The sequence below is a fragment of the Phyllobates terribilis genome, unplaced genomic scaffold, assembly GCF_046119375.1.
Source record: "Phyllobates terribilis strain yellow unplaced genomic scaffold, ASM4611937v1 Scaffold_1__5_contigs__length_1240528914, whole genome shotgun sequence".
In the NCBI taxonomy this organism is placed as follows: domain Eukaryota; kingdom Metazoa; phylum Chordata; class Amphibia; order Anura; family Dendrobatidae; genus Phyllobates; species Phyllobates terribilis.
This window is the reverse complement of record NW_027362761.1, coordinates 207563538-207577736: the sequence shown is the minus strand read 5'-3', so window position 1 is coordinate 207577736 and position 14199 is coordinate 207563538.

Genomic DNA, 14199 nt, shown 5'->3' with positions numbered 1-14199 from the left:
AATTTGGTCAGCCGTTGGACTCTCTGCATACCCTTTAACTGTAAAGTAAACTCTTTCCTTTCTAATGGGAATTTGTCGTTATTGTGGCCCTTACTCTATGTGTCTTTAGTTTCTTAGTGGGGTTTTTCCTAAATTTGGTCAGCCGTTGGACTCACTGCATTCCCTATAACTGTATAGCAGACTCTCTCCTTTCTAATGTGAATTTGTCGTTACTGTGGCGCTGCTCTATGTGTCTTTAGTTTCTTAGTGGGGTTTTTCCTAAATTTGGTCAGCCGTTGGACTCACTCCATACCCTATAACTGTATAGCAGACTCTCTCCTTTCTAATGTGAATTTGTCGTTACTGTGGCCCTGCTCTATGTGTCTTTAGTTTCTTAGTGGCGTTTTTCCTAAATTTGGTCAGCCGTTGGACTCACTGCATACCCTATAACTGTATAGCAGACTTTCTCCTTTCTAATGGGAATTTGTCGTTACTGTGGCCCTGTTCTATGTGTCTTTAGTTTCTTAGTGGGGTTTTTCCTAAATTTGGTCAGCAGTTGGCCTCACTGCATACCCTATAACAGTATAGCAGACTCTCTCCTTTCTAATGGGAATTTGTCGTTACTGTGGCCATGTTCTATATGTCTTTAATTTCTTAGTGGGGTTTTTCCTAAATTTGGTCAGCCGTTGGAATCTCTGCATACCCTTTAACTGTATAGCAGACTCTTTCCTTTCTAATGGGAATTTGTCGTTATTGTGGCCCTTACTCTATGTGTCTTTAGTTTCTGATTGGGGTTTTTCCTCAATTTGGTCAGCCGTTGGACTCACTGCATACCCTATAACTGTATAGCAGACTCTCTCCTTTCTAATGTGAATTTGTTTTTACTGTGGCGCTGCTCTGTGTGTCTTTAGTTTCTTAGTGGGGTTTTTCCTTAATTTGGTCAGCCGTTGGACTCACTGCATACCCTATAACTGTATAGCAGACTCTCTCCTTTCTAATGTGAATTTGTCGTTACTGTGGCGCTGCTCTATGTGTCTTTAGTTTCTTAGTGGGGTTTTTTCTAAATTTGGTCAGAAGTTGGACTCACTGCATGCCCTCTAACTGTATGGCAGACTCTCTCCCTTCTAATGGGAATTTGTCGTTACTGTGGCGCTGCTCTATGTGTCTTTAATTTCTTAGCGAGGTTTTTCCTAAATTTGGTCAGCCGTTGGACTCACTGCATACCCTATAACTGTATAGCAGACTCTCTCCTTTCTAATGTGAATTTGTCGTTACTGTGGCCCTGCTCTATGTGTCTTTAGTTTCTTAGTGGGGTTTTTCCTAAGTTTGGTCAGCCGTTGGACTCACTGCTCACCCTATAACTGTATAGCAGACTCTCTCCTTTCTAATGTGAATTTGTCGTTACTGTGGCCCTGCTCTATGTGTCTTTAGTTTCTTAGTGGGGTTTTTCCCAAGTTTGGTCAGCCGTTGGACTCACTGCTCACCCTATAACTGTATAGCAGACTCTCTCCTTTCTAATGTGAATTTGTTTTTACTGTGGCGCTGCTCTATGTGTCTTTAGTTTCTTAGTGGGGTTTTTCCTAAATTTGGTCAGCCGTTGGACTCACCGCATACCCTATAACTGTATAGCAGACTCTCTCCTTTCTAATGTGAATTTGTCGTTACTGTTGCGCTGCTCTATGTGTCTTTAGTTTCTTAGTGGGGTTTTTCCTAAATTTGGTCAGCAGTTGGACTCACTGCATACCCTATAACTTTATAGCAGACTCTCTCCTTTCTAATGTGAATTTGTCATTACTGTGGCCCTGCTCTATGTGTCTTTACTTTCTTAGTGGGGTTTTTCCTAAGTTTGGTCAGCCGTTGGACTCACTGCTCACCCTATAACTGTATAGCAGACTCTCTCCTTTCTAATGGGAATTTGTTGTTACTGTGGCCCTGTTCTATGTTTCTTTTATGTCTTAGAGGGTTTTTTCCTAAATTTGGTCAGCCGTTGTACTCATTGCATACCCTATAACAGTATAGCAGACTCTCTCCTTTCTAATGGGAATTTGTCAATACTGTGGCGCTGCTCTGTGTGTCTTTAGTTTCTTAGTGGGGTTTTTCCTAAATTTGGTCAGCCGTTGGACTCACTGCATTCCCTATAACTGTATAGCAGACTCTCTCCTTTCTAATGTGAATTTGTCGTTACTGTGGCGCTGCTCTATGTGTCTTTAGTTTCTTAGTGGGGTTTTTCCTAAATTTGGTCAGTCGTTGGACTCACTGCATACCCTATAACTGTATAGCAGACTCTCTCCTTTCTAATGTGAATTTGTCGTTACTGTGGCCCTGCTCTATGTGTCTTTAGTTTCCTAGTGGGGTTTTTCCTAAATTTGGTCAGCCGTTGGACTCACTGCATACCCTATAACTGTATAGCAGACTTTCTCCTTTCTAATGGGAATTTGTCGTTACTGTGGCCCTGTTCTATGTGTCTTTATTTTCTTACTGGGGTTTTTCCTAAATTTGGTCAGCAGTTGGACTCATTGCATACCCTATAACTGTATAGCAGACTCTCTCCTTTCTAATGGGAATTTGTCGTTACTGTGGCCCTGATCTGAGTGTCTTTAGTTTCTTAGTAGGGTTTTTCCTAAATTTGGTCAGCTGTTGGACTCACTGCATACCCTATAACTGTATAGCAGACTCTCTCCTTTCTAATGGGAATTTGTGATTACTGTGGCCCTGCTATATATGTCTTTAGTTTCTCAGTGGGGTTTTTCCTAAATTTGGTCAGCCGTTGGACTCACTGCATACCCTATAAATATATAGCAGACTCTCTCCTTTCTAATGTGAATTTGACATTACTGTGGCCCTGCTCTATGTGTCTTTAGTTTCTTAGTGGGGTTTTTCCTAAATTTGGTCAGCAGTTGGACTCACTGCATACGCTCTAACTGTATGGCAGACTCTCTCCCTTCTAATGGGAATTTGTCGTTACTGTGGCGCTGCTCTATGTGTCTTTAATTTCTTAGTGAGGTTTTTCCGAAATTTGGTCAGCCGTTGGACTCACTGCATACCCTATAACTGTATAGCAGACTCTCTACTTTCTAATGGGAATTTGTTGTTACTGTGGCCCTGTTCTATGTTTCTTTAATTTCTTAGAGGGTTTTTTCCTAAATTTGGTCAGCCGTTGGACTCACTGCATACCCTATAACTGTATAGCAGACTCTCTCCTTTCTAATGGGAATTTGTCGTTACTGTGGCCCTGTTCTATGTGTCTTTAATTTCTTAGTGGGGTTTTTCCTAAATTTGGTCAGCCGTTGGACTCCCTGCATACCCTTTAACTGTATAGCAGACTCTTTCCTTTCTAATGGGAATTTGTCGTTATTGTGGCCCTTACTCTATGTGTCTTTAGTTTCTTAGTGGGGTTTTTCCTAAATTTGGTCAGCCGTTGGACTCACTGCATACCCTATAACTGTATAGCAGACTCTCTCCTTTCTAATGTGAATTTGTCGTTACTGTGGCGCTGCTCTATGTGTCTTTAGTTTCTTAGTCGGGTTTTTCTTAAATTTGGTCAGCCATTGGACTCACTGCATACCCTATAACTGTATAGCAGACTCTCTCCTTTCTAATGTGAATTTGTTGTTACTGTGGCGCTGCTCTATGTGTCTTTAATTTCTTAGTGGGGTTTTTCCTAAATTTGGTCAGCCGTTGGACTCACTACATACCCTATAACTGTATAGAAGACTCTCTCCTTTCTAATGTGAATTTGTCATTACTGTGGCGCTGCTCTATGTGTCTTTAGTTTCTTAGTGGGCTTTTTCCTAAATTTGGTCAGCCGTTGGACTCACTGCATACCCTATAACTGTATAGCAGACTTTCTACTTTCTAATGGGAATTTGTCATTACTGTGGCCCTGCTCTATGTGTCTTTAGTTTCTTAGTGGGGTTTTTCCTAAATTTGGTCAGCAGTTGGACTCACTGCATACGCTCTAACTGTATGGCAGACTCTCTCCCTTCTAATGTGAATTTGTCGTTACTGTGGCGCTGCTCTATGTGTCTTTAATTTCATAGTAAGGTTTTTCCGAAATTTGGTCAGCCGTTGGACTCACTGCATACCCTATAACTGTATAGCAGACTCTCTCCATTCTAATGGGAATTTGTCATTACTGTGGCCCTGCTCTATGTGTCTTTAGTTTCTTAGTGGGGTTTTTCCTAAGTTTGGTCAGCCGTTGGACTCACTGCTCACCCTATAACTGTATAGCAGACTCTCTCCTTTCTAATGGGAATTTGTTGTTACTGTGGCCCTGTTCTATGTTTCTTTAATTTCTTAGAGGGTTTTTTCCTAAATTTGGTCAGCCGTTGGACTCACTGCATACCCTATAACTGTATAGCAGACTCTCTCCTTTCTAATGGGAATTTGTCAATACTGTGGCCCTGTTCTATGTGTCTTTAATTTCTTAGTGGGGTTTTTCCTAAATTTGGTCAGCCGTTGGACTCCCTGCATACCCTTTAACTGTATAGCAGACTCTTTCCTTTCTAATGGGAATTTGTCGTTATTGTGGCCCTTCCTCTATGTGTCTTTAGTTTCTTAGTGGGGTTTTTCCTAAATTTGGTCAGCCGTTGGACTCACTGCATACCCTATAACTGTATAGCAGACTCTCTCCTTTCTAATGTGAATTTGTCGTTACTGTGGCGCTGCTCTATGTGTCTTTAGTTTCTTATTGGGGTTTTTCCTAAATTTGGTCAGCCGTTGGACTCACTGCATACCCTATAACTGTATAGCAGACTCTCTCCTTTCTAATGTGAATTTGTCATTACTGTGGCGCTGCTCTATGTGTCTTTAGTTTCTTAGTGGGGTTTTTCCTAAATTTGGTCAGCAGTTGGACTCACTGCATACGCTCTAACTGTATGGCAGACTCTCTCCCTTCTAATGGGAATTTGTCGTTACTGTGGCGCTGCTCTATGTGTCTTTAATTTCTTAGTGAGGTTTTTCCGAAATTTGGTCAGCCGTTGGACTCACTGCATACCCTATAACTGTATAGCAGACTCTCTACTTTCTAATGGGAATTTGTTGTTACTGTGGCCCTGTTCTATGTTTCTTTAATTTCTTAGAGGGTTTTTTCCTAAATTTGGTCAGCCGTTGGACTCACTGCATACCCTATAACTGTATAGCAGACTCTCTCCTTTCTAATGGGAATTTGTCAATACTGTGGCCCTGTTCTATGTGTCTTTAATTTCTTAGAGGGTTTTTTCCTAAATTTGGTCAGCCGTAGGACTCACTGCATACCCTATAACTGTATAGCAGACTCTCTCCTTTCTAATGGGAATTTGTCGTTATTGTGGCCCTTCCTCTATGTGTCTTTAGTTTCTTAGTGGGGTTTTTCCTAAATTTGGTCAGCCGTTGGACTCACTGCATACCCTATAACTGTATAGCAGACTCTCTCCTTTCTAATGTGAATTTGTCATTACTGTGGCGCTGCTCTATGTGTCTTTAGTTTCTTAGTGGGGTTTTTCCTAAATTTGGTCTGCCGTTGGACTCACTGCATACCCTATAACTGTATAGCAGACTTTCTCCTTTCTAATGGGAATTTGTCGTTACTGTGGCCCTGTTCTATGTGTCTTTAATTTCTTAGTGGGGTTTTTCCTAAACTTGGTCAGCCGTTGGACTCACTGCATACCCTATAAATATATAGCAGACTCTCTCCTTTCTAATGTGAATTTGTCATAACTGTGGCCCTGCTCTATGTGTCTTTAGTTTCTTAGTCGTGTTTTTCCTAAATTTGGTCAGCCGTTGGACTCACTGCATACCCTATAACTGTATAGCAGACTCTCTCCTTTCTAATGGGAATTTGTCATTGCTGTGGCCCTGCTCTATGTGTCTTTAGTTTCTTAGTGGGGTTTTTTCTAAATTTCGTCAGCAGTTGGACTCACTGCATACCCTCTAACTGTATGGCAGACTCTCTCCCTTCTAATGGGAATTTGTCGTTACTGTGGCGCTGCTCTATGTGTCTTTAATTTCTTAGCGAGGTTTTTCCTAAATTTGATCAGCCGTTGGACTCACTGCATACCCTATAACTGTATAGCAGACTCTCTCCTTTCTAATGTGAATTTGTTTTTACTGTGGCGCTGCTCTGTGTGTGTTTAGTTTCTTAGTGGGTTTTTTCCTAAATTTGGTCAGCCGTTGGACTCATTGCATACCCTATAACAGTATAGCAGACTCTCTCCTTTCTAATGGGAATTTGTCAATACTGTGGCGCTGCTCTGTGTGTCTTTAGTTTCTTAGTGGGGTTTTTCCTAAATTTGGTCAGCCGTTGGACTCACTGCATTCCCTATAACTGTATAGCAGACTCTCTCCTTTCTAATGTGAATTTGTCGTTACTGTGGCGCTGCTCTATGTGTCTTTAGTTTCTTAGTGGGGTTTTTCCTAAATTTGGTCAGTCCTTGGACTCACTGCATACCCTATAACTGTATAGCAGACTCTCTCCTTTCTAATGTGAATTTGTCGTTACTGTGGCCCTGCTCTATGTGTCTTTAGTTTCCTAGTGGGGTTTTTCCTAAATTTGGTCAGCCGTTGGACTCACTGCATACCCTATAACTGTATAGCAGACTTTCTCCTTTCTAATGGGAATTTGTCGTTACTGTGGCCCTGTTCTATGTGTCTTTAGTTTCTTACTGGGGTTTTTCCTAAATTTGGTCAGCAGTTGGACTCATTGCATACCCTATAACTGTATAGCAGACTCTCTCCTTTCTAATGGGAATTTGTCGTTACTGTGGCCCTGCTCTGAGTGTCTTTAGTTTCTTAGTAGGGTTTTTCCTAAATTTGGTCAGCTGTTGGACTCACTGCATACCCTATAACTGTATAGCAGACTCTCTCCTTTCTAATGGGAAATTGTGATTACTGTTGCCCTGCTATATATGTCTTTAGTTTCTCAGTGGGGTTTTTCCTAAATTTGGTCAGCCGTTGGACTCACTGCATACCCTATAAATATATAGCAGACTCTCTCCTTTCTAATGTGAATTTGACATTACTGTGGCCCTGCTCTATGTGTCTTTAGTTTCTTAGTGGGGTTTTTCCTAAATTTGGTCAGCAGTTGGACTCACTGCATACGCTCTAACTGTATGGCAGACTCTCTCCCTTCTAATGGGAATTTGTCGTTACTGTGGCGCTGCTCTATGTGTCTTTAATTTCTTAGTGAGGTTTTTCCGAAATTTGGTCAGCCGTTGGACTCACTGCATACCCTATAACTGTATAGCAGACTCTCTACTTTCTAATGGGAATTTGTTGTTACTGTGACCCTGTTCTATGATTCTTTAATTTCTTAGAGGGTTTTTTCCTAAATTTGGTCAGCCGTTGGACTCACTGCATACCCTATAACTGTATAGCAGACTCTCTCCTTTCTAATGGGAATTTGTCGTTACTGTGGCCCTGTTCTATGTGTCTTTAATTTCTTAGTGGGGTTTTTCCTAAATTTGGTCAGCCGTTGGACTCCCTGCATACCCTTTAACTGTATAGCAGACTCTTTCCTTTCTAATGGGAATTTGTCGTTATTGTGGCCCTTACTCTATGGGTCTTTAGTTTCTTAGTGGGGTTTTTCCTAAATTTGGTCAGCCGTTGGACTCACTGCATACCCTATAACTGTATAGCAGACTCTCTCCTTTCTAATGTGAATTTGTCGTTACTGTGGCGCTGCTCTATGTGTCTTTAGTTTCTTAGTGGGGTTTTTCTTAAATTTGGTCAGCCGTTGGACTCACTGCATACCCTATAACTGTATAGCAGACTCTCTCCTTTCTAATGTGAATTTGTCGTTACTGTGGCCCTGCTCTATGTGTCTTTAGTTTCTTAGTGGGGTTTTTCCTAAGTTTGGTCAGCCGTTGGACTCACTGCTCACCCTATAACTGTATAGCAGACTCTTTCCATTCTAATGGGAATTTGTCGTTATTGTGGCCCTGCTCTATGTGTCTTTAGTTTCTGATTGGGGTTTTTCCTAAATTTGGTCAGCCGTTGGACTCACTGCATACCCTATAACTGTATAGCAGACTCTCTCCTTTCTAATGTGAATTTGTTTTTACTGTGGCGCTGCTCTATGTGTCTTTAGTTTCTTAGTGGGGTTTTTCCTAAATTTGGTCAGCCGTTGGACTCACTGCATACCCTATAACTGTATAGCAGACTCTCTCCTTTCTAATGTGAATTTGTCGTTACTGTTGCGCTGCTCTATGTGTCTTTAGTTTCTTAGTGGGGTTTTTCCTAAATTTGGTCAGCAGTTGGACTCACTGCATACCCTATAACTGTATAGCAGACTCTCTCCTTTCTAATGTGAATTTGTCGTTACTGTGGCCCTGCTCTATGTGTCTTTAGTTTCTTAGTGGGGTTTTTCCTAAGTTTGGTCAGCCGTTGGACTCACTGCTCACCCTATAACTGTATAGCAGACTCTCTCCTTTCTAATGGGAATTTGTTGTTACTGTGGCCCTGTTCTATGTTTCTTTAATTTCTTAGAGGGTTTTTTCCTAAATTTGGTCAACCGTTGGACTCATTGCATACCCTATAACAGTATAGCAGACTCTCTCCTTTCTAATGGGAATTTGTCGTTACTGTGGCCATGTTCTATGTGTCCTTAATTTCTTAGTGGGGTTTTTCCTAAATTTGGTCAGCCGTTGGACTCTCTGCATACCCTTTAACTGTAAAGTAAACTCTTTCCTTTCTAATGGGAATTTGTCGTTATTGTGGCCCTTACTCTATGTGTCTTTAGTTTCTTAGTGGGGTTTTTCCTAAATTTGGTCAGCCGTTGGACTCACTGCATTCCCTATAACTGTATAGCAGACTCTCTCCTTTCTAATGTGAATTTGTCGTTACTGTGGCGCTGCTCTATGTGTCTTTAGTTTCTTAGTGGGGTTTTTCCTAAATTTGGTCAGCCGTTGGACTCACTGCATACCCTATAACTGTATAGCAGACTCTCTCCTTTCTAATGTGAATTTGTCGTTACTGTGGCCCTGCTCTATGTGTCTTTAGTTTCTTAGTGGGGTTTTTCCTAAATTTGGTCAGCCGTTGGACTCACTGCATACCCTATAACTGTATAGCAGACTTTCTCCTTTCTAATGGGAATTTGTCGTTACTGTGGCCCTGTTCTATGTGTCTTTAGTTTCTTACTGGGGTTTTTCCTAAATTTGGTCAGCAGTTGGACTCATTGCATACCCTATAACTGTATAGCAGACTCTCTCCTTTCTAATGGGAATTTGTCGTTACTGTGGCCCTGCTCTGAGTGTCTTTAGTTTCTTAGTAGGGTTTTTCCTAAATTTGGTCAGCTGTTGGACTCACTGCATACCCTATAACTGTATAGCAGACTCTCTCCTTTCTAATGTGAATTTGTCGTTACTATGGTGCTGCTCTATGTGTCTTTAGTTTCTTAGTGGGGTTTTTCCTAAATTTGGTCAGCCGTTGGACTCACTGCATACCCTATAACTGTATAGCAGACTCTCTCCATTCTAATGTGAATTTGTCGTTACTGTGGCCCTGCTCTATGTGTCTTTAGTTTCTTAGTGGGTTTTTTCCTAAGTTTGGTCAGCCGTTGGACTCACTGCTCACCCTATAACTGTATAGCAGACTCTCTCCTTTCTAATGGGAATTTGTTGTTACTGTGGCCCTGTTCTATGTTTCTTTAATTTCTTAGAGGGTTTTTTCCTAAATTTGGTCAGCCGTTGGACTCACTGCATACCCTATAACAGTATAGCAGACTCTCTCCTTTCTAATGGGAATTTGTCGTTACTGTGGCCATGTTCTATGTGTCTTTAATTTCTTAGTGGGGTTTTTCCTAAATTTGGTCAGCCGTTGGACTCTCTGCATACCCTTTAACTGTATAGCAGACTCTTTCCTTTCTAATGGGAATTTGTCGTTATTGTGGCCCTTACTCTATGTGTCTTTAGTTTCTGATTGGGGTTTTTCCTAAATTTGGTCAGCCGTTGGACTCACTGCATACCCTATAACTGTATAGCAGACTCTCTCCTTTCTAATGTGAATTTGTTTTTACTGTGGCGCTGCTCTGTGTGTCTTTAGTTTCTTAGTGGGGTTTTTCCTAAATTTGGTCAGCCGTTGGACTCACTGCATACCCTATAACTGTATAGCAGACTCTCTCCTTTCTAATGTGAATTTGTTGTTACTGTGGCGCTGCTCTATGTGTCTTTAGTTTCTTAGTGGGGTTTTTTCTAAATTTGGTCAGCAGTTGGACTCACTGCATGCCCTCTAACTGTATGGCAGACTCTCTCCCTTCTAATGGGAATTTGTCGTTACTGTGGCGCTGCTCTATGTGTCTTTAATTTCTTAGCGAGGTTTTTCCTAAATTTGGTCAGCCGTTGGACTCACTGCATACCCTATAACTGTATAGCAGACTCTCTCCTTTCTAATGTGAATTTGTCGTTACTGTGGCCCTGCTCTATGTGTCTTTAGTTTCTTAGTGGGGTTTTTCCTAAGTTTGGTCAGCCGTTGGACTCACTGCTCACCCTATAACTGTATAGCAGACTCTCTCCTTTCTAATGTGAATTTGTTTTTACTGTGGCGCTGCTCTATGTGTCTTTAGTTTCTTAGTGGGGTTTTTCCTAAATTTGGTCAGCCGTTGGACTCACCGCATACCCTATAACTGTATAGCAGACTCTCTCCTTTCTAATGGGAATTTGTCGTTATTGTGGCCCTTACTCTATGGGTCTTTAGTTTCTTAGTGGGGTTTTTCCTAAATTTGGTCAGCCGTTGGACTCACTGCATACCCTATAACTGTATAGCAGACTCTCTCCTTTCTAATGTGAATTTGTCGTTACTGTGGCGCTGCTCTATGTGTCTTTAGTTTCTTAGTGGGGTTTTTCTTAAATTTGGTCAGCCGTTGGACTCACTGCATACCCTATAACTGTATAGCAGACTCTCTCCTTTCTAATGTAAATTTGTTGTTACTGTGGCGCTGCTCTATGTGTCTTTAATTTCTTAGTGGGGTTTTTCCTAAATTTGGTCAGCCGTTGGACTCACTACATACCCTATAACTGTATAGCAGACTCTCTCCTTTCTAATGTGAATATGTCATTACTGTGGCGCTGCTCTATGTGTCTTTAGTTTCTTAGTGGGGTTTTTCCTAAATTTGGTCAGCAGTTGGACTCACTGCATACGCTCTAACTGTGTGGCAGACTCTCTCCCTTCTAATGGGAATTTGTCGTTACTGTGGCGCTGCTCTATGTGTCTTTAATTTCTTAGTGAGGTTTTTCCGAAATTTGGTCAGACGTTGGACTCACTGCATACCCTATAACTGTATAGCAGACTCTCTACTTTCTAATGGGAATTTGTTGTTACTGTGACCCTGTTCTATGTTTCTTTAATTTCTTAGAGGGTTTTTTCCTAAATTTGGTCAGCCGTTGGACTCACTGCATACCCTATAACTGCATAGCAGACTCTCTCCTTTCTAATGGGAATTTGTCGTTACTGTGGCCCTGTTCTATGTGTCTTTAATTTCTTAGTGGGGTTTTTCCTAAATTTTGTCAGCCGTTGGACTCCCTGCATACCCTTTAACTGTATAGCAGACTCTTTCCTTTCTAATGGGAATTTGTCGTTATTGTGGCCCTTACTCTATGTGTCTTTAGTTTCTTAGTGGGGTTTTTCCTAAATTTGGTCAGCCGTTGGACTCACTGCATACCCTATAACTGTATAGCAGACTCTCTCCTTTCTAATGTGAATTTGTCGTTACTGTGGCGCTGCTCTATGTGTCTTTAGTTTCTTAGTGGGGTTTTTCTTAAATTTGGTCAGCCGTTGGACTCACTGCATACCCTATAACTGTATAGCAGACTCTCTCCTTTCTAATGTGAATTTGTTGTTACTGTGGCGCTGCTCTATGTGTCTTTAATTTCTTAGTGGGGTTTTTCCTAAATTTGGTCAGCCGTTGGACTCACTACATACCCTATAACTGTATAGCAGACTCTCTCCTTTCTAATGTGAATTTGTCATTACTGTGGCGCTGCTCTATGTGTCTTTAGTTTCTTAGTGGGGTTTTTCCTAAATCTGGTCAGCAGTTGGACTCACTGCATACGCTCTAACTGTGTGGCAGACTCTCTCCCTTCTAATGGGAATTTGTCGTTACTGTGGCGCTGCTCTATGTGTCTTTAATTTCTTAGTGAGGTTTTTCCGAAATTTGGTCAGCCGTTGGACTCACTGCATACCCGATAACTGTATAGCAGACTCTCTACTTTCTAATGGGAATTTGTTGTTACTGTGGCCCTGTTCTATGTTTCTTTAATTTCTTAGAGGGTTTTTTCCTAAATTTGGTCAGCCGTTGGACTCACTGCATACCCTATAACTGTATAGCAGACTCTCTCCTTTCTAATGGGAATTTGTCAATACTGTGGCCCTGTTCTATGTGTCTTTAATTTCTTAGTGGTGTTTTTCCTAAATTTAATCAGCCATTGGACTCCCTGCATACCCTTTAACTGTATAGCAGACTCTTTCCTTTCTAATGGGAATTTGTCGTTATTGTGGCCCTTACTCTATGTGTCTTTAGTTTCTTAGTGGGGTTTTTCCTAAATTTGGTCAGCCGTTGGACTCACTGCATACCCTATAACTCTATAGCAGATTCTCTCCTTTCTAATGTGAATTTATCGTTACTGTGGCGCTGCTCTATGTGTCTTTAGTTTCTTAGTGGGGTTTTTCCTAAATTTGGTCAGCCGTTGGACTCACTGCATACCCTATAACTGTGTAGCAGACTCTCTCCTTTCTAATGTGAATTTGTCATTACTGTGGCGCTGCTCTATGTGTCTTTAGTTTCTTAGTGGGGTTTTTCCTAAATTTGGTCTGCCGTTGGACTCACTGCATACCCTATAACTGTATAGCAGACTTTCTCCTTTCTAATGGGAATTTGTCGTTACTGTGGCCCTGTTCTATGTGTCTTTAATTTCTTAGTGGGGTTTTTCCTAAACTTGGTCAGCCGTTGGACTCACTGCATACCCTATAAATATATAGCAGACTCTCTCCTTTCTAATGTGAATTTGTCATTACTGTGGCCCTGCTCTATGTGTCTTTAGTTTCTTAGTCGTGTTTTTCCTAAATTTGGTCAGCCGTTGGACTCACTGCATACCCTATAACTGTATAGCAGACTCTCTCCTTTCTAATGGGAATTTGTCATTACTGTGGCCCTGCTCTATGTGTCTTTAGTTTCTTAGTGGCGTTTTTCCTAAATTTGGTCAGCCGTTGGACTCACTGCATACCCTATAACTGTATAGCAGACTCTCTCCTTTCTAATGTGAATTTGTTGTTACTGTGGCCCTGCTCTGTGTGTCTTTAGCTTCTTAGTGGGGCTTTTCTTAAATTTGGTCAGCCGTTGGACTCACTGCTCACCCTATAACTGTATAGCAGACTCTCTCCTTTCTAATGGGAATTTGTCGTTACTGTGGCCTGTTCTATGTGTCTTTAATTTCTTAGTGGGTTTTTTCCTAAATTTGGTCAGCCGTTGGACTCACTGCATACCCTATAACTGTATAGCAAACTCTCTCCTTTCTAATGTGAATTTGTGATTACTGTGGCCCTGCTCTATATGTCTTTAGTTTCTTAGTGGGGTTTTTCCTAAATTTGGTCAGCAGTTGGACTCACTGCATACCCTATAACTGTATGGCAGACTCTCTCCTTTCTAATGGGAATTTGTCGTTACTGTGGCGCTGCTCTATGTGTCTTTAATATCTTAGTGAGGTTTTTCCTAAATTTGGTCAGCCGTTGGACTCACTGCATACCCTATAACTGTATAGCAGACTCTCTCCTTTCTAATGTGAATTTGTCGTTACTGTGGCCCTGCTCTATGTGTCTTTAGTTCTTAGTGGGGTTTTTCCTAAGTTTGGTCAGCCGTTGGACTCACTGCTCACCCTATAACTGTATAGCAGACTCTCTCCTTTCTAATGGGAATTTGTTGTTACTGTGGCCCTGTTCTATGTTTCTTTAATTGCTTAGAGGGTTTTTTCCTAAATTTGGTCAGCTGTTGGACTCACTGCATACCCTATAACTGTATAGCAGACTCTCTCCTTTCTAATGGGAATTTGTCATTGCTGTGGCCCTGTTCTATGTGTCTTTAATTTCTTAGTGGGGTTTTTCCTAAATTTGGTCAGCCGTTGGACTCACTGCATGCCCTTTAACTGTATAGCAGACTCTTTCCTTTCTAATGGGAATTTGTCGTTATTGTGGCCCTACTCTATGTGTCTTTAGTTTCTTAGTGGGGTTTTTACTAAATTTGGTCAGCCGTTGGAC